The sequence below is a fragment of the Oryctolagus cuniculus genome, chromosome 21, assembly GCF_051225735.1.
Source record: "Oryctolagus cuniculus isolate XC-2025 breed Fujian yellow rabbit chromosome 21, ASM5122573v1, whole genome shotgun sequence".
NCBI classification, from domain to species: domain Eukaryota; kingdom Metazoa; phylum Chordata; class Mammalia; order Lagomorpha; family Leporidae; genus Oryctolagus; species Oryctolagus cuniculus.
Genome location: NC_142887.1, coordinates 31,928,374 through 31,947,107, shown reverse-complemented (window position 1 = coordinate 31,947,107; position 18,734 = coordinate 31,928,374). Strand labels below are relative to the sequence as shown.

Here is an 18,734-nt window from a genome sequence, read left to right as displayed (position 1 = left end):
GAGTCTGATTGGAGATCCTCTGAGAGTAATCTGACGTTTCTCTCTTGCACATTTTAGGATCTTTTCTTTATGTTTCACTGTGGTAAGTTTAATTACCATGTGTCGTGGTGAGGATCTCTTTTGGTCATGTTTATTGGGGGTTCTATGAGCTTCCTGTACTAGGATATCTCTGTCCTTCTCCAAACCTGGAAAGTTCTCTGCTAGTATCTCACTAAAAAGGCCTTCCAATCCTTTCTCTCTCTCCATGCCTTCAGGAACTCCTAGAACTCGAATGTTGGTTTTTTTAATAGTATCCTGTAGATTCCCAACAATATTTTTTAGATTTCTAATTTCCTCTTCTTTTCTTTGGTTTGACTGTATGTTTTCCTGTGCTCTATCTTCTAAGTCCGATATTCTCTCTTCTGCTTCACCCATTCTGTTTTTAAGGCTTTCTAATGTGTTTGTCATTTGATCTATTGAGCTCTTCATTTCATTTTGATTTCTCTTCACTATTACACTTTCCTGTTCTACTAGTTTCTGAGTTTCATTTTGACTCTTCCTTAAAATTTCATTTTCACGAGAGAGATTTTCAATCTTGTCCATTAAGGATTTCTGTAGTTCAAGGATTTGCTTTTGAAAACTTCTAAATGTTCTTATCATAAATTTTTTGAAATCCGTATCTTGCATTTCTTCTATCTCATCATCTTCATACTCTTGGCTTGGGGTGTTTTGCTTATTTGGAGGCATCATAGTGTCATCGTTGATCTTGCTCCCTCTATTTCTGTGTTTGTTACTCGGCATAGTTAATTCTTCTTGCATCACTGTGCGTTTTTTTTTTCTTTTCTTTTTTTTTTTTATACTGTGTCCGTGTTAAGTGGACTGCCTGCTGTTGGAGGAGCCTTGGAGGCTTGAGATGGGTGCGGCCTGAGAGCTCTGCCTGGTTCTTCCTGGTTAAGGGTGTGCAAAGGTGACACCCTCAGGTTATGCGTGGTAAATCTCTCTCTTTTTATTCATTTATTTATTTTATTTATTCAGGGGGTAAGTAAGACCGCAGGGCAGGGCTGTGCAGAATTGATGGTATTTAGCTTCCAGTCTTTGGCTCCTCTGGACTCCCACTGGGTTGCCTAGGCTACTGAATTGTAGTGACTCAGTTCCTTAACTCTCCCCCATTGATATGTAAATCCAGAGAGGAGGCCTGCTCTTTGTCTCTTGGGAATTCTTCAAGCCTTGTAGCCTTGTAACCTTTGCAAGGTTAGGGGTAAGAGAAACCCCGAAGCTTTTTTTTTTCCTTCTTTCCGGTAGTGAGTTTGCTGCACTTTCCGGCCCCCCTCTAGATTCTGACCCCCGTTTCCCCACCAATGTCTCGGGTTATTGAGCTCACCTCCCCTTCCAGCGCCGATGTGTGGACTCGGAGCCCTGAGCGTCCCAAGTCTCCCCGCTGTTGTCTGTGTGGCATGCACTGCCCTTGGAGCACTGGCGCGCAGACCCTGGGGCTTCTGCGGCTCAGTCCCGCAACTTGGCTTCCGCGCGGTGGGCGACCTTGTTCTCCCAGTAGGTCCTCCGATTCACGGCTGCTCCATCCAGAAGGGTTTCCCCTGCAATTTTTTTTTTTTGCTTTTATTTTCTGCGGCTACTGTAACTCCCCTTTTATTAAACTAAATTTTCCCGGACTATCAGTGCGCGCCCTCACTATTCCGCCATCTTGGCTCCCTCTTATTAGTTCTAATTGTTTATCTGTCGATTTTGTTGGCTCTCTGGAGAGATGACGCCATCATCCGTAAATAACACTGGTTTTCTCCATCTCTGTTTGGGTCCTGGTCACGTGTTTTGATGCTCAAATGTTCCGTCCTGATTTTTCCGAGGGGCTCTCGTTGGCACGTGTACTTGTGGGCTGGTACCTCCCAGTGTCCCCAACTCCTTATGTTCTTGTCGGTGGACTCCAGATGCCCACCGTGAGGCCTGCTGTGGAGGACTCCCTGGGTCATCCCGGACCTCTAGCACTGGAGGAGCCCCCGGTCTCCCCCAGAAGGAACAGCAAGGCGCCTTGTGCTTTTTCTGTGACGCTCCTTAGTCACGAGCCCGGCTGTTATTCCGAGTGTGTGTGGTGTGCCCCGTACCTGGCTGGCACCTGCTGTCTTAGGCGGGTCGCTTCATGGATCGCGTGGATTCGAATCCTGGCTAGCTTTGTGGCTGTTCACACCTTAGACAATTTGTGTCCCTTGGTTTTTGGCTGTCTTCTACTTCCTGGAGTCTTCGTTGTATTTAAGGAGATTGATGTATGCAACGGATGCTTCAAAGAGTATCTGGTGTGTATTTCCCACGCACATAGGTGAAGCTGGCCTGAGATGGGGCAAGGGCCTGACAGCTCCCGGTGCCACGTGGCATATAAGTAGCCGTCCCTTGCCACGCGTAGATTAAGGGGCAGAAGAGGGAGGAGAGGGGAAGGCAGTACTGTCTGGGCAGTACTGTATATAATTAAATTAATCAACATTTCATTGACTTGGTTGCTATCCTTCCATTCTGATAGGAGACAAGGTCATAGTCAAAGCGGAAGTTCTCTCCTCCCTTCAGAGAAAGGTACCTTCTTCTTTGAAGACCTGTTCTTTCCACTGGGATCTCATAGAGATTTTTCATTTAGGGTTTTTTTTTTTTTTTTTTTTTTTTTTTTTTTTGCCAGAGTGTCTTGGCTTTCCATGCTTGAAATACTCTCATGGGCTTTTCAGCCAGATCAGAATGCCTTTAGGGCTGATTCTGAGGCCAGAGTGCTGTTTAGGACATCTGCCATTCTATGAGTCTGCTGTGTATCTCGCTTCCCATGTTGGATCGCTCTCCCCTTTATTTATTCTATCGGTTAGTATTAGCAGGCACTAGACTTGTTTATGTGATCCCTTTGACTTTTAGTCCTTTCATTATGATCAATTGGGAACTGAAATTGATCACTTAGACTAATGAGATGGCATTGGTACAGGCCACCTTGATGGGATTGAATTGGAATCCCCTGGTATGTTTCTAACTCTACCATTTGGGGCAAGTTTGCTTGAGCATGTCCCAAATTGTACAGGGAGGAGTAGCTATTGCCTTCATCTTACCTGGGAGGAAACCAGGAGTTAAAAAATTAGGGGTCGGCGCTGTGGTGTAGCAGGTAAAGCCGCCACTTGCAGTGCCGGCATCCCATATGGGCACTGGTTCGAGGTCCGGCTGCTCCACTTCCGATCCAGCTCTCTGCTATGGCCTGGGACAGCAGTGGAGGATGGCCCAAGTCCTTGGGCCCCTGTACCTGTGTGGGAGACCCGAAAGAAGCTCCTGGCTCCTGGCTTCAGATCAGCACAGCTCTGGCCATTGCGACCATGTGGGGAGTGAACCATTGGATGGAAGACCTCTCTCTCTCTCTGCGTCTCCTTAGCTCTCTCTCTAAGTCTGCCTTTCAGATAAATAAATAAATAAATATTTTTTTAAAAAATTAAACATAGAAATAATATACTTATAGAATCTGCAGGGGAATTTTGCACATTCATCTTAGCATTACCTATGAGAGGGGGAGGAAGTGGATGGGGCTAACAGGAGTGAGTGGGATTTCACCTATATCTAGAATGTTTTATGCCATTGAAAGAAACAGGGCCAAATTGATATGTGTCTTTATATTTCTTTTAAGGGGAGAAAGGTTAGAAAAGACCTGCAAAGTAATGCAAGATAACCTTGGGAGTTTAGTGCTGAAAGTCCCAGAGGTCTCCGTCACCTGTGGGGTAAAGTCAGCTCCTGTGTGTGGTACAGGAGGCCTCTGAGTATCCACTGCTCACCCCGTACCGTTCCACCCCCGCTTGTGTACCGGTAGTGCTTACACTACTCTTCTTCACAGCCTCAGGCCTGTCCTGCAAGATCCAAGTCAGTGTTCTTGTTGTTTTTAAGATTCATTCATTCATTCATTCAAAAGGCAGAGAGACGGGGAGAGGGAGAGACAGAGATCTTCCTTCCACTTGTTCACTCCCCAGTTGGCTATGATAGGGGCAAGGAACTCCATCTGGTCTCCCACATGGGTGGCAGGGGCCCAAGCACTTGGGCCATCATCCACTGCTTTCCCAGGCACATTAGGGAGCTGGGCTCCAGGACTCAAGCCAGTCCTGTGATATGGGATGCTGACATCATAACACTGGTCCCAATTCAGTGTTTTCAAAAAGCTTCCCTATGATTTTATGATTTTCCTTTATCTGGAAAGCCATACCACTTTTTTTAAAGATTTATTTAGTTATTTGTGGGACCAGCATTGTGACCCAGAGGGTTAAGCCACCACCTGTAGTGCCAGCATCCCATATGGGTGTTGGTTTGCATCCTAGCACCTCTACTCCTAATCCAGCTCTCTGCTAATGAACCTGGGGAAGCAGCAGTAGATGGCCCAAATCCTTGGACCCCTGCACCCACCTGGGAGACCAGGTTGGAATTCTAGGCTCCCAGCTTCAGCCTGGCCTGGCCTTGGCTGTTTGTGGCCATTTGGGAAGTGAATCAGCAGATGGAAGATCTCTGTCTCTCTTTCTGTCACTCTACTTTTCAAATAAATAAATTTGTTTATTGTGGCTGGCGCTGTGGCATAGCAGGTAAAGCTGCTGCCTGTGATGCAGGCATCCTATATGGATGCTGCTTTAAGATCTGACTGCTGCACTTCCAATCCAGCTCCCTGCTAAATGTGCCTGGGAAAGCAGCAGAAGGTGGCCCAAGTGTTTGGGCCTCTGCTACCTGCATAGAAGACTGCAATGGAGTTTCTGGCTCCTGGCTTCGGCATGGCCTAGCCTGGCCCTTGCAGCCATCTGGGGAGTGAACTAGCAGATTGAAGATTTCCCTCTCTGTAACTCTGGTTTTCTAATAAATAAAACTTTTTAAAAAAACATATTAATTTGAAATGCAGAGTGACAGAGAAGGACAGAGAGGAGAGAGCTAACTGCTGATTCATGCCTCATATGGCTACAACAGCCAGGGCCAGGCCAGGCTGAAGCCAGGAGCCAAGAACTCCATCGGGGTCTCCTGTATAAGTGGCGGGATCTCAAGTACTTGAGCCATCATCCTCTGCCTCCCATGACAAATTAGCAGGAAGCTGATGGGTAGAGAGTAGCTGGGACTTGAACTGGAACTCCAGTTATGGTATGCTGGCATCATAAGCAGTGGTTTAGCGCACTGTTCCACAACTCCCACCCCTGAAGCCATAAAACTTTTAAGAAACTATTTTGTCAGATTTATCCCATTGTGTGGTAATGAAGTAGCCCCTTGACAGTAGGGACTCCATTTTGGAGCACTTGAGACTGCATTCTGGGAAAGCACCCCCCACCGTGAGACTCTGGTCTGAAACTATGATCTCAAATAGTCGGACAATAGCAGTGCACTAAATCACCCTTGGCAGAGCACAAAAACCCCCTAGCATGATTGCTCAAGCTTAAAAGTAGAAAGGTTGCACCTGGGTTACCTGGGCTGATAATGAAGATGTGACTTGTCTATGTGTTAAGATCATAATTGCTGATTGTAAGATGCTAGCAACCGTGTATTCTCTCCCCCTCCCGATTTTGCGGTTTTTGCCTTTATAAACTCTATGCTGTAGTTCCTCACTGCTCCTCTGTCCTTGTATGTTCAGAGAGCCCCAACATGTTGGATCAATAAATCTTTAACCCTTTGCTGGTTGCATGAGAGAAAGTCTCTTGGAGTCGTTCCTCTGGTGGTGGGCGTTTTCGGACCCTAACAGTAATTATTGTTTTGTCTGTTTCCTTATTACCTGGAAGTACCTTGAGGGTGATAATCGTGTTTTGCCTGTCTCTGTACTTCAAAACCCACTGCTGTGTCTAGCGCAGAGTGGTCACTGGGTAGATATAGACTGAATGAAATGTGCAAGTCAACAAGGGGAAGTTGCTGTGATGTAAGGACTTTGTTCTGTACACTGGCAAGGAACTATTCATTTTACTTTGCTTAAAAATTCCTGTATTGGGGGGCAGAGCCAAGATGGCGGAATAGTGAGGGCACGCACCGATAGTCCAGGAAAATTTAGTTTAATAAAAGCGGAGTTATGGTAGCCTTAGAAAAAGGATCAGGAAAAAATTGCAGAGGAAACTTCCGGATCTAGTGGCTGTGACTCAGAGGACTTACTGGGAGAGCAGAGTCACCCACCGCGCGGAAGCCGAGCCGCGGGAGCCACAGAGTCTGCGCGCCAGTGCGCAAAGGGGAGTGGATGTGACACAGACACCAGAGGGCAGAGGAGGGATGCCCAGGGCTCCGAGTCCACACATCGGCGCTGGAAGGGGAGGTGAGCTCAGTAACCGGAGACATTGGCGGGGAAACGGCGGACCGAATTTTAGAGGGAAGCGGGCTTGAAGCAGGAAAGTTCACTAGACTGATTACAGGAGAGAAGGGGAAAAAAAAGGTTGGGGTGGGGGTACTGGTACAGACAAGTTTCTCTCTCCACCAACCTTGCAAAGGCAAGCAAGAGACAAAGAGCAAGCCCCACTTGGGATATACATAATAAAAGGGGAGAGTTAAGGCTACAATTCAGTAGCCTAGGCAACCCAGTGGGAGTCCGCAGGAGAAACCGAGCCTGCACAGACTCTTTGGGTAGAAGCCAGAGATCGGAAACTAAATACCATCAATTCTACTCAGCCTTGCAGTATTACTTACCTCCTGAATAAAAAATCAAATCAAATCAAATAAATAAATGAATAAATAAATAAATAAATAAGGAGAGATTTACCACGCATAACCTCAGGGTGTCACCTTTGCACACCTGTAACCCGGAAGAACCAAGCAGAGCTCTCAGGCCACACCCATCTCAAGCCTCCAAGGCTCCTCCAACAGCAGGCAGTCCACTTAACACACAGACATAGTATAAAAAAAAACTCACAGTGAGGGAAAAAGAATTAACCATGCCAAGCAATAAACACAGAAATAGAGGGAGCAAGATCAACGATGACACTATGATGCCTCCAAATAAGCAAAACACCCCAAGCCAAGAGTATGAAGATGATGAGATAGAAGAAATGCAAGATACGGATTTCAAAAAATTTATGACAAGAACATTTAGAAGTTTTCAGAAGCAAATCCTTGAACTACAGAAATCCTTATTGGACAGGATTGAAAATCTCTCTCGTGAAAATGAAATTTTAAGGAAGAATCAAAATGAAACGCAGAAACTAGTAGAACAGGAAATTGTGATAGTGAAGAGAAATCAAAATGAAATGAAGAGCTCAATAGATCAAATGACAAACACATTAGAGAGCCTTAAAAACAGAATGGGTGAAGCAGAAGAGAGAATATCGGACTTAGAAGACAGAGAACAGGAAAGGATACAGTCAAACCAAAGAAAAGAAGAGGAAATTAGAAATCTAAAAAATATTGTTGGGAATCTACAGGATACTATTAAAAAAACAACATTCTAGGTGCTGGGAAAGCCAAGGGTAGATGGCTCAAGTACTTGGGCGCTGTTACCCATGTGGGAGACCTGGATGGAATCCTGGCTCCTGGCTTCTCTAAATCTGTTTTAATAAACCTTAAAAAAAATCTGCCGAGAGAAGAGGCTTGGAGGGGTTGGTGTTCTATGGCCAGAGGGCATTGACAGCAGCCAGAGCAGGGGATGAGGGAAACAAGTGCCTCTCTCCAAAATGTAAATTAAGGAAGAAAAGGGTCTGTGTGTGTGTGTGTGTGGTTGGGTGGATTTCTGGGGAAAACCTTCCAGAAAAACCACAAAAAGCAAGCACACAAGACAGAAACATAAAAAGGTGCAGTCAATGGGGGGATTCTGGGAACCGAGTCTGGTGGGAAAACAGACTGACTGCTTTGTTGGCCAAGGCAACATCGACAAACTGGAGAAGACACCGTGGATTGAGCCCTGATATGCGACGTGGGAGACAATTTAAAAAAAAAAGGTAGTGCAGGGAGCTACTGGGGGCATTACGTCAGCCCCACACCAGCTCAGAGCTGATTGGCCTGGGGGCGGGCACCTAGTCAGTGTGACCAATGAGAGGCCTCGGCAGCTCCTTCATAAGCACAGGGAGGTGGGGGCGACAATAGGTGCGGCAGCTTTCCCACCATCCTCTGCTTGGTGCCAGCGTGGCTCAGGGCTCGAGGTGTCACGCTGCAGGGCTGTAGGTAGGTTCTGCTTCTTGCCTTTGAATCTAGGTCCACTTCATCTCAGTCCTTTGTTCTTGCTTGGTTTGCCTGCTTTAAGACTTATTTGAAAGGCAGCATTACAGAGAGGCAGAGAGCTCTTCCATCATGCTGGTTCACTCCCCAAATGGCCCCAATGACTGGGGCTGGGGCTGGGCCAGGCCAGAGCCAGGAGCTTCTTGGTCTCCCACATGGGTACAGAGGCCCACGCACTTGGACCATCTTCTACTGCTTTCCCAGGTGCATTAGCAGGGAGCTGGACTGGAAGTGGAGCAGCTGGGACTCAAACCGGCACCTTTGTGGGACGCCAGTACTGCAGGCGGCAGCTTTACCTGCTGTGCCACAGAGCTGGCCCTGCTTTAGGTTGTTTTTAAACGCTGGTGAGATAACTATATTCTGACTGGTACTCCAAAGTATGGCCTGAACTGTAACTAGCTTGATAGTCTAAAGCTGCAGATGTTAAAACCCAATTCCTGAAGATTCTGCGTGTGTTTTTTGCCCTTTGCTTCTGCCGTCCATTGTGTGTCCATGCTGTCTCCAGGTTGAAGCTCCGTTCCTCCTGCAGGTACTGCTCATACACCATTAAGGCTGTGATGGAGCACAGGAGTATACTTGGTTCTCCTCACCACTTATTTCCATGTTATTTGAAAGGCAGACACAGTGAGCTCCTATCCCTGATTGACTCCCCAAATGCCTGCAACAGCTGAAGCTGGGCCAGGAGCCCCTGACTCCACCTGGGTCTCTGACGTGGGTGGCAGGGACCCAGGGACTAGAGCCATCGCCTGCTGCTTCCCAAGTGCAGGTCCGCAGGACGCTGGAATTGGGAGCGGAGCTGGGACTGAAGCCCAGGTGCTCCCATATGGGATTTGGGGGGTCTATGGAGGCTGCACCAAATACCCACCCCTCTACCACTACTGACTAATAGGCTGTTGCTGGTATGCATTGGCAGATTCCTTGACCAAACTCCCTACCGGGCTCCCCTGAGCCCTCTTCAACCAGGCCTCCAGCCGACTTGAACAATGCGAAGGGTCCTAACAACTGTAGGCTGCAGCCTTCATCTGCCTGCTGAGAAGACTCAAGATGGCCAAGCAGGTTCACGGCTACAGCCAACACCTGGAGGAAGGGCCCCCACCTCCCGGCTTCTGGGAGGGCAGGAGCCTGACATCAGTAAGCACCTTAGCTACACGGATGGGTTTCACGTGGCCCGAAAGTCCCCTTGCTGCTGTTCCTAAGACTACACTTGCTTGGATGAACTCGGCCATGTTTACCGTCTTCCCCATGCTCTCTTGAGTGCCTGGATTCCAGAACTAAGTTCCAGATCAAGTGAGGACACAGTGACTCCCTCTCTGAATTGTCCATTGATACACTTTGCTCGTCAGGGGAAAATCCCACTTCTGGGGTATCTTTCTCGTGGTTAACATAATTCTTAATTGTGTTTGTACGTCAACTACAGCCACTGAAAACGTCTCTTCCTAGCCTGTGGGTCCCCTCCCCCTCCCTTATTTTAAAGATTTTTTTATTTACATGAAAGAGTTATACAGAAAGGAGAGGCAGAGAGAGGGCTTCCATCTGCTGGTTCACTCCCCAGCTGGCTGCAATGGCTGGAGCTGCGCCGATCCAAAGCCAGGAGCTTTGTCTAGGTCTCCCATGCAGGTGCAGGGGCCCAAGGACTTGGGCCATCTTCTGCTTTCCCAGGCCATAGCAGAGAGTGGGATCAGAAGTGGAGCAGCCAGGACTCAAACTGGTGCCCATGTGGGATGCCAGCGTGGCAGGCGGCAGCTTTACCAGCTACACCACAGTGCTGGCCCCTTGTACACTGTTAATGCTAATGAAGATGCTCAGAACCATCTCGGTCAACTAAGCCAGGAGCAAGGGTATCTTGTGACCAAAAACCGGAGCAGCCAAGAGCTACCACTTACAGGGCTTGTTTTCAGGGAACTTCTACCTACTCATGAAGTTCTGGGATGGATGATGTCTATTCAAAGGGTGGTGGTTGCATATGCCCACGGAGTTATTGAGGTAACACGAGTTTCTCGCTCAGTTGAGGGTGGAGAATGAACAGTGAGGGGTTCGGGCTTCCTGTGTTAGGTGAGTTAGATGAGGCTGCTGCTCGGGCATGGGGCCCTTCAGCCTCAGCTGGGTCCGGCTACTACGGCGCATTCACCGCTAGATGGTCTCGAGCCAACTCGTGTCCACGTTCAAGGACATCTGGTTGGTTTTAACCAGCATCAAAACAGGATTGGGCCACTTATTTTTACAGATGTATTTGAAAGGCTGAGTTAGGGAGAGGTCTGCCATCTGCTGGGTCACTCCCCAAATGTCCGTGAAGGCTGGGCTGTGCCAAGTCAGATCCAGGAGCCTGGAGCTGCTTCTGGGTCTCCCACGTGGGTGGCAGGGGCCCAGGCTTTTGGGCCATCTTCGGCTGTCCTGGGCACTTTAGCAGGGAGCTGGTTCAGAAGTGGAGCAGCTGGGTCTCCAATGGGCGCCTATATGGCATGCAGGCATCACAGGTGGCAGCTTAACCTTCAGTGCCATGATGTCGGCCCCGGGTCATTTTCTTTAAGTAGTGGGCTGTGCTGTTAGTTCCACTTCTTGGCTGCTGATCCCGTGAGGGTGGAAGCTCGCATCCCGATCCTGGGATCCCAGCTCGGAGCTGACCCCCACTCCCGCCCCGCTCACTCACCCTTGGCCCCTGTTATCTCCAGTCAGCGGTGACTGGTGCACCCTTGCTCCTTGCTTTGTGTTTGGTTGGTGGTCCAGCAAGATGAGATCCTGTCCCGGGGTCTATCTCACTACCTCTCAACAGCCTGTGCTGTGGCAGAAGCAGATAGGCAGTAGGGGGCTGTGTTTTCCTTTTTTATTTTAAAAGCCATAAGTAGTACCGTGGGATAGGATGGTAATGAAAGTAGTCCATCTGCCACCCCCATTCCCACTCCAAGTGGTAGTGGCTTCTTGGCACAAGTTGTTGGTCTTATACTAACTTCTGTGTTACTACCTGGTCTCCACATGATGCACACTGTTAAGTCCATGTTTTTCCCCCCTAGGTTTGTTGATGCCAATTTCCTGCTTTTTCCTGTCCTGAAACAGGATTATCCATTTATTTAAGAGATGTTTTATCTGTTTGAAATGCAGAGTTGGGAAGACAAGTCTTCCATCTGCTGGTTCATTCCCCAAATGCCTGCAACAGCCAGGGCTGGTCAAAGTTGGAGCCCGAATCCTGGAACTCTGTCCAGGTCCCTGTGGAGGTGGCAGGAGCCCTAGCACTTGAGCCTCTGTTGCTCTCCTGGGCACAGGAGCAGGGAGCTGGATGGGAAGTGGAGCAGCCAGGACTCAAGCCGGTACCCATATGGGACATTAGTGTTGCAGGCCACAGCTTAACCCACTACGCCAGTCCCTGGGATTATCCATTTTACCTCTTCATTGACACACCATTCCTCTTACCCTCATATCAGTCCATTAAGTTGAATAACAGCCACAGTATTTTTCTCTGACTGTTTACCATTTGCCTGTCTAAACATCCATCAACATAGAAGGAAGATATTTTGGTCTCCATCCCTGCCTCCTGGCCAGAACCCCTGGAGCCCTTGTGGTTTCCTAAGTGATGAGGGCATAGGAGCACCTGTTAAATTTTCTTTACCCATCCACCACCCCCCATTGCTGAGGTCACTCAGGCACAAGTAAGGTGAATAGAACCCTTTATTGGCAATAAGCCTCTATAACCACACCTCAGTCTAGCCTGGTGTGGCCACTGGGAAAGCTGTTGCCAGAGCAACCAGCTACAGGACTAGAGCTCCACCCCCTGACCTCCCGGGGAGCAGGGCGAGGCTGGAAGTGGAGTTTAGTTGCCTGTGGCCAGTGATTCACTCAACTGTGCACATGGAATGTGACCTGAGGGCACTGGGTCTGGAGCACTCTGAGGTGGGGAACGAGCTGGCGGCAGCTTAGCCCACTGCACCGCAAGGCGGCCCCAGCCACGAGGGTGTGCACCTTAGCTCCTTAGCTCCGTGCATTTAAGGACAGGCAGTGGGAAGGCGGTGCCTAAGCAGTTGCAGATAGCGCTGTAGAGTGTAGCCTTTGTGCCTGGCTGTTCGCTGTGAGAAATCTCCCAAGTCGATGCACTTAGGCTCCTGGTCTGTCACCTGGCAGACTCCTGGGCTGAGGGCCATTGTGCTGAGAGGCTTGGATTCCTGGCTGGGAAAGGAAGCTGGGCCTCGCCCATCAGTCCACTTTCCTGGGGCCATGCCTGGGCCACCTGCCTGGTTTGATTCTTGGTGGCTTCCCTGTCCCCTTACAAGCTGAGCTCTGAGCTGCGGTCTGCACAGAAGTTAAGCCCTCAGTCCACCTTCTCTCCGGCTCCTGAACCTGTGCATGTGCTGATGGGCATTCCCGGGGGGGGGGGTTGGGAGGGGACACAAGCTATCTCTGCTTAGACCTGTTAAGGAACAGCGGATATGCTGAGATGCCTGTCTTCCTGCCAGCCCCCGAGTGTCCAGGACTGGAAGAAGCCCCTGTGGCTTCTCTTGGGCAGAAAGGGAGCTGTGGGTCTCTGCTCGAGGCATGAGCAGGGGTGGGTGGTGAGGATGTTGCTGTCAGCGGGGAGGCCTGGGCTGCCCTTGCGTGACATGGGAAGAGGCTGAGCGGTGTGGGATTGCTTGAGGGTTCCCCTGTCTTGTTCTCGGGTTGGTGGAGATGCACAGACCAGTCCCCCTCTCGGTGTCTTGTATCTTGCAGTGTGGAGCCTGTGAGTGCTGAGGACTCGGCTGTGTCCTGTCCCTGGAGAGCTCCCTCTTCCTGACCCTGCCCTCGATGACGGCTGCTCGAAGATGGACAGTGATGGCACAGGCCTGGCCCTCTCCTTGCCTCCAGCTGGCATCATCGAGTAGCTATGGCTCGGGAGTTGTGGTCCCGCTGCTCACCCAGGTAAGGCTGGAGCAGGGGGAGGTGCGGGCAGAGGCACAGTCAGTGTGCTCACCCAGGTAAGGCTGGAGCAGGGGGAGGTGCGGGCAGAGGCACAGTCAGTGTGCTCACCCAGGTAAGGCTGGAGCAGGGGGAGGTGCGGGCAGAGGCACAGTCAGTGTGCTCACCCAGGTAAGGCTGGAGCAGGGGGAGGTGCGGGCAGAGGCACAGTCAGTGTGCTCACCCAGGTAAGGCTGGAGCAGGGGGAGGTGCGGGCAGAGGCACAGTCAGTGGGAGTCACCCGGGGGTGGGGGGGCCTCCGTGGACATGCACCTGTTGGGTGTAGGTCAGGTCTGCCTGAGGTGGGCAGGAGTGGGGACGGCCCTCTGACAAAGGGCTGCGTGTGAGAAGGGACGAGAGGCCTGCAGGGAAGCATTGTGTGGACAAACCCAGTGCCTGGGGTGGCAGGTGGGGTGGGGCAGCTGGTGGCCTGTGGAGGGACGGGGACCAAAGGCCTGCTGCATCCCAGGGCTGCGGCTGCTTGAAGGAGCCTGTACCCTTGCCCATCTTCACAGAAGGCCAAAGCTGAGGGTGCTGGGCTTTACCCAGGAGGGAGATGTGCTGGGAGATCTCTCATCCCTTTTGTGTCTTGCACACGCATATGCACATGCACACGCACTAGCCAAGGCAGGGCCTGCCTCGGTGGTGGCCAAGGCCAGGCTAGTAAAGAATCCAAAGGCGGAGCCTCCATGGGTCCCAGAGCTGGGGGACTCTTGCCTTGCTCTCATCTTCAAGGGCAGAGGGGCATGGTCTCCTGCTCTGACAGGAAGTCGCCACTTCCTGTCCTGTCTCCTCCATGCCCGGGGAGGGTCTCCATGCCTCCAGGGCAGGAAGCTGCTCGCTCATGGAGTGCCGTGCCCCCTGTGGTGAAGATCCTGGGGAAAGGGGAGCCGATGTTGGCAGCCACAGGCTGCAGGGTCAGCCAGACCTGACCTGGCTCCTTCCCCCTCCCCCACCCCAGCAGGAGCAAACCTGCTCACACCACGGTGCATCTCCAGGAACTCCTGTGGCCTTCTTCTCCTGGCTGGATAAGCTGGACTACCTCCGTAAGCTTTGCTGTCTCTTGGGCCAGCCACACAGCTGCCAGGTGAGCACGTGGGAGGGTTGTTTGAATACGAAATGGTCTGTGTAGTAGACTCCCAGGGGTCCCATCATAGGATCCCAAGCTGGGTGGCTGAAAAACATGGTAATGTATTCCCTTGTGAGTGAAGGCTGGATGTCGGAAGTCAAGGTGTGGACATGGCCGTGCTCCCCCCAAAAGCTCCGGGGGAGGAGTTGTTGCTTGATGTTCTACCTCCTGCTGCTTGCTGGTGATCCTTTGCACTCCTTGGCATGTCCAGGTAGTCTGCCTCTGTTTCCACATGGCTTCTTCCCCTGTGTGTCTGTGTCTCTAAGGGACTGCAGTCAACAGACTAGGGACCCACCCTCTAGTCTAACCTCACCTTGACCTGATCACATCTGCCAAGACCCTATTTCCATTCAAAGACTCCTGTTGGACATGCACTTGGGGGTGGGTGGTGACACTGCCCAATCCAGGACAGCCAGGGAACCCTATGAGCAGAGCTCTGGAGTTGGAAGCCAGAGCTGGGAATCAAACTCTAGCACAGCATTTGTGCAGTGCTGCTGTCTTCACGGCTAGGCTAGGCACCCCTCTCACAAATGGTGAGCTTGTGGAAACTCCAGTAGGCCTTCTGCTCAACTAGGAAGCTAGCAGTTGGGGGGGAAAGGGGTGCAAAGGGGGGGAGTAGAGCATCTTCCCAAACTCATTGCCTAGGAACAGATCAGCCCTAGTGTGCAGAGATCTTTCCAAAGCTTGACCTCCATAGCTTCCGTGGCAGAAGTGAGGCTCACGTGGGTAGCAGTGGCCCAGTAATGTGTATGTAGCATCCATGGTAGGTATGGGAGAGCACCTGACTCTGAAGTCCTCTTGAAGTGAGGAGATGGTCTCCTATGGTCATCTTAGGGTGTGTGGGGGGCAATGGAGCTGTACCAAGCTAAGAGCTGGCCTCAGCTCCCTGGGAATAACTACTTGTGTTGTCTTAGTGACATGCAGAGACCACTGGAGACCTTAAGATGTGGACTTCTGGGCACCGATATTACCCATCTGTCCTACAGACTTCACACTGCCCACCTGCAGAACGTGGGCGTGGGCAGCAACAGCCTGCTCCACATGATGCCTGCGTCCTGGAGACTGCTGGGTGGGGGTGGTCTTGAGCTCCTGCTGCCACCTGAGTTCCTGCTGCCAGCCCTGTGCTGCTGCCCCCACCCCGGGGTGGTCATCTCCCACGACCTCCTAAACTGCCCCTCCTACAGATAAGACGGTGTGTGGCAGTGCTCGAGCTGAAGAATGTTGAAGTATCCTATCCTTGTTGAATGCTCTGGATATGTGGATGACCACCCTGGATTAACGCTGCTTTAGAAGCCAAACCATGGCTAAGCTAAGCTGGACAGCATTGGATCAGGTGGGGGAGGGGAGACCCACAAACTGCGTAGCGCTGAGGGCTGAAAGCTGTGCAGAGCTCCACCGTGCAATAGTGCGCGCACAGCCAGCCAGCGGAAGTGCCGTGGTTCAGTGTCCTTACTTGCACGTGTCTGGGTAGCTTCTAGTCGCTGGCCGAGACTCCAGCTCCTTGTTGCAGGAGGTGTTCTGGCATGATGGGAGAGGCAGGGCCCAGCTGATCTGACTTGTAAAGAATATTTTAACTTTCAAAATAAAGGATGATCTCAAGCTCGTCTCTGTCTTACAACGTCAACTGTACTCGGGTCTCAGGGATTTGAGGCTTCAACTTGAACTTAGATGTTCCTCTGCTGTGTCCTAGACTGTTCTAGATGCCTGGTATGAGGACAAATGAGACACTTAAAAAAATCCTTCCTTAAACTTATTTTATTTGAAAGGGTTAGAGAGGTAGAGCAAGAGAGAAGGCTTCCATCCACTGGTTCACTCCCCACATGACTGCAACAGCCAGAGCTGAGCTGATCTGAAGCCAGGAGCTTCTTCTGGGTCTCCCAGGCATGTGCAGGGGCCCAGGGACTTAGGCCATCCTTTGCTTTCCCAGGCCATTAGCAGAGAGCTGGATTGGAAATGGAGCAGCCGGGACTTGAACCAGTGCCCAGATGGGATGCTAGTGCTGCAGGCCACGGCTTCAACCCACTGTACCACAGCACCGCCCCAAATGAGACTTTTTGTGAAGGATCTCTAGATACAGGTGTCCCTTTTGTCTGGTTTTCCATTTTGTTTTTTCTGCAGTTTGCATATTTGTTTTTTGGGGGTGGGTGAGCATGTAAAAATGGTTGAGTTAATCTTGATAAACTTCAGTTCCTCACTTTTAAAACTAAGGTCTTTTTTTTAAGACTTATGTATTTGAAAGAGTTAGAAGTAGAGACAGAAAGAGAGGTCTTCCATCTGCTGGTTCACTCCCCAGATGGCAGTAATAGCTGGAGCTGTGCTGATCCAGGAGCCAGGAGTCTCTTCCAGGTCTCTCACGTGGGTGCAGGGGCCCAGGGACTTGGGCCATCTTCTGCATTCCCAGGCCGTAGCAGAGAGCTGGATTGGAAGAGGAACAACCAAGACTAGAACTGGTGCCCATATGGGATGCTGGTTCTTCAGGCCAGGGTGTTAACCCACTGCGCCACAGCACCAGCCCCTCTTTTTTGTGTGAAAGCTGTCAGCATAGTGCGTTTACTTATGCAGAAGGTGTTTGAGGCTCTGCCCTTCCCTGGGCTGAGTGCTGGAGGCAGGGGTGGTAGACACGCGTGGTTCTCATGTTTCTAGGAACTTGTACTGAGATGGGTGACTCGGGCGATTGGCAAGTTACATCAAGAAGCAGGACAACTTCAGACAAGAGGCACGGGGACAGGATGCAGTGGAAGGTCACTGGGGTGAAGGGGGGGTAGCATCGTATGTGTGGGTGCCCCGGGAACGGTGCCTGAACACTGAGGCCGGGAGTCACAGGACATGGAACAGGAGCCTAAGCAGAGGAAATGCAGGTACGGAAGCCTGAACGGGCTGATGAGGCTGGAGGTTAAAACAGGACTAGGTTAAGCAGTCGGCTGAGGGAGCCACAGTGAATGGATCACTTAGTGAACATGGGTATGTTTGTGATCATGTTATCAAAAGGAACCACTTCCACTGGTGCCGTGGTACGAAGGTATCCCCCAAACTTAGTGCGTCGATCACCAATGTGAAGCATTTTAAGAGGGGCTGCCTTGGGGGCCGGCGCTGTGTTGGAGGCTTCAGCTGCTGTCTATAGAGCCAACATTCTATGGATGCCAGTTTGAGTCCTGGTTGCTCCACTTCTAATCCAGCTCCCTGCCAATGTGCCTGGGGAAAACAGTGGAAGGTGGCCCAAGCGTGTGGGCCCCTGCACCCATGTGGGAGGCCTGGAGGAAGCTCCTGGCTTCAGTCTGGACCAGCTCTGACTGTAGTGGCCATTTGGGGAGTGAACCAGTGGATGGAAGACCTCTGTTCCTTCCCTCTCCATGTAACTCTGATTTTCAAGTTTTTTTTTTTTCCAAAGAGGGGCTGCCTTTAGGAGAGGATCAAATCATGAAGAACCCTCATGAACGGGACTGATGACCTTATAAAAGGACCTCAGGGTCCCAGCTGGGCCCTTCTGCCATGTGGGGATGTGTTGGTTTCCTCTGGGGCACATGGCAAGGTGCCATCTTGGAAGCAGACTCTTCAAAGAGACAGTATCTCTCCTGGTGCCTAGATTGGGCTCGCCAGCCCCAGAACTCAGATTTCTGTTCATGGATCATCCTTCTAAAGGCTTTTTGCTACAGAAGCAGGTGTAGATTAAGTAGGCTGATGCTATGGCACGAATTCCGCTGTGTCTTGGGCTTTCCAAGTCGATGGCTTAGTGAAGCCCTACCCAACAGGTGAGGACATGGAGAAATAGTAGAACCCAGGAAGCCACAGAGGCAGAGCAAGTTTGGTCCATTTATGTGTGCTTTCTGGTTTATCTTACTTAAAATACTATCTTCTATTGGGGCTGGTGCTGTGGCATAGCGAGTAAAGCTGTCGTAGTGCCGGCATCCCATGTGGATGCTGGTTCAAGTTCTGGCTGCTCCACTTCTGAGCCAGCTCTCTGCTGTGGACTGGGAAAGCAGTGGAAGATGCCCCAAGTCCTTGGGCCCCTGCACCCATGTGGGAGACCCGGAAAGAAGCTCCTGGCTTTGGATCAGCGCAGCTCCAGCTGTTACAGCCATCTAGGGAGTGAACCAGTGGATAAAAGACCTCTCTGCTTCTGCTTCTCTGTGACTCTGCCTTTCAAATAAATCTTAAATATGATCGTCTGGGTTCATTCATGTCACAAATGACAGGATTTCCTCCCCCCCCCACCTTTTCTTAAAAGGCTGATTATTGCACTTTGTGTCTAAACCACATGTTCTGTTTCCATTTGCCCACTGATGGACATCTGGGTTGTTTGCACTTGCTCACTGAACAAAACTGCTGTGCATAGGGCAGGGTGCGCATCTTTTCACGACGCCATCCACAATGCCCTTGAGTGTCAACCCAGAGTTTTGACTGCTGTATTTTCATTTAGTTTAATCTGTTTTGTAGTTATTTTGTCATCTTTATTGATATCTTTAAGATTTATTTGAAAGAGTTACACAGAGGAAAGATAGAGAGAGGTCTTCGATCTGCTGGTTCACTCCCCAGTTGGCCG

The 18,734-nt window shown here is 50.6% G+C and overlaps 1 long non-coding RNA gene across 3 annotated transcripts in view; it reads left to right on the top strand.

The window, feature by feature from the left end:
- Positions 1–15,758, top strand: part of LOC149119901 (uncharacterized) — a 46,041-nt gene extending 30,283 nt beyond the window's left edge. For 2 of the 3 annotated variants that reach the window (XR_016227519.1, XR_016227518.1), the window contains exons 2-4: positions 12,841–13,029; positions 14,027–14,152; positions 15,109–15,758. This is a non-coding gene — a long non-coding RNA (uncharacterized LOC149119901). Of the gene's footprint in view, positions 1–7,983; positions 8,092–12,840; positions 13,030–14,026; positions 14,153–15,108 lie in introns of those variants that run through there. The other variant, XR_016227517.1, reaches the window with a different exon arrangement.
- The last annotated feature ends 2,976 nt before the right edge of the window (positions 15,759–18,734 follow it).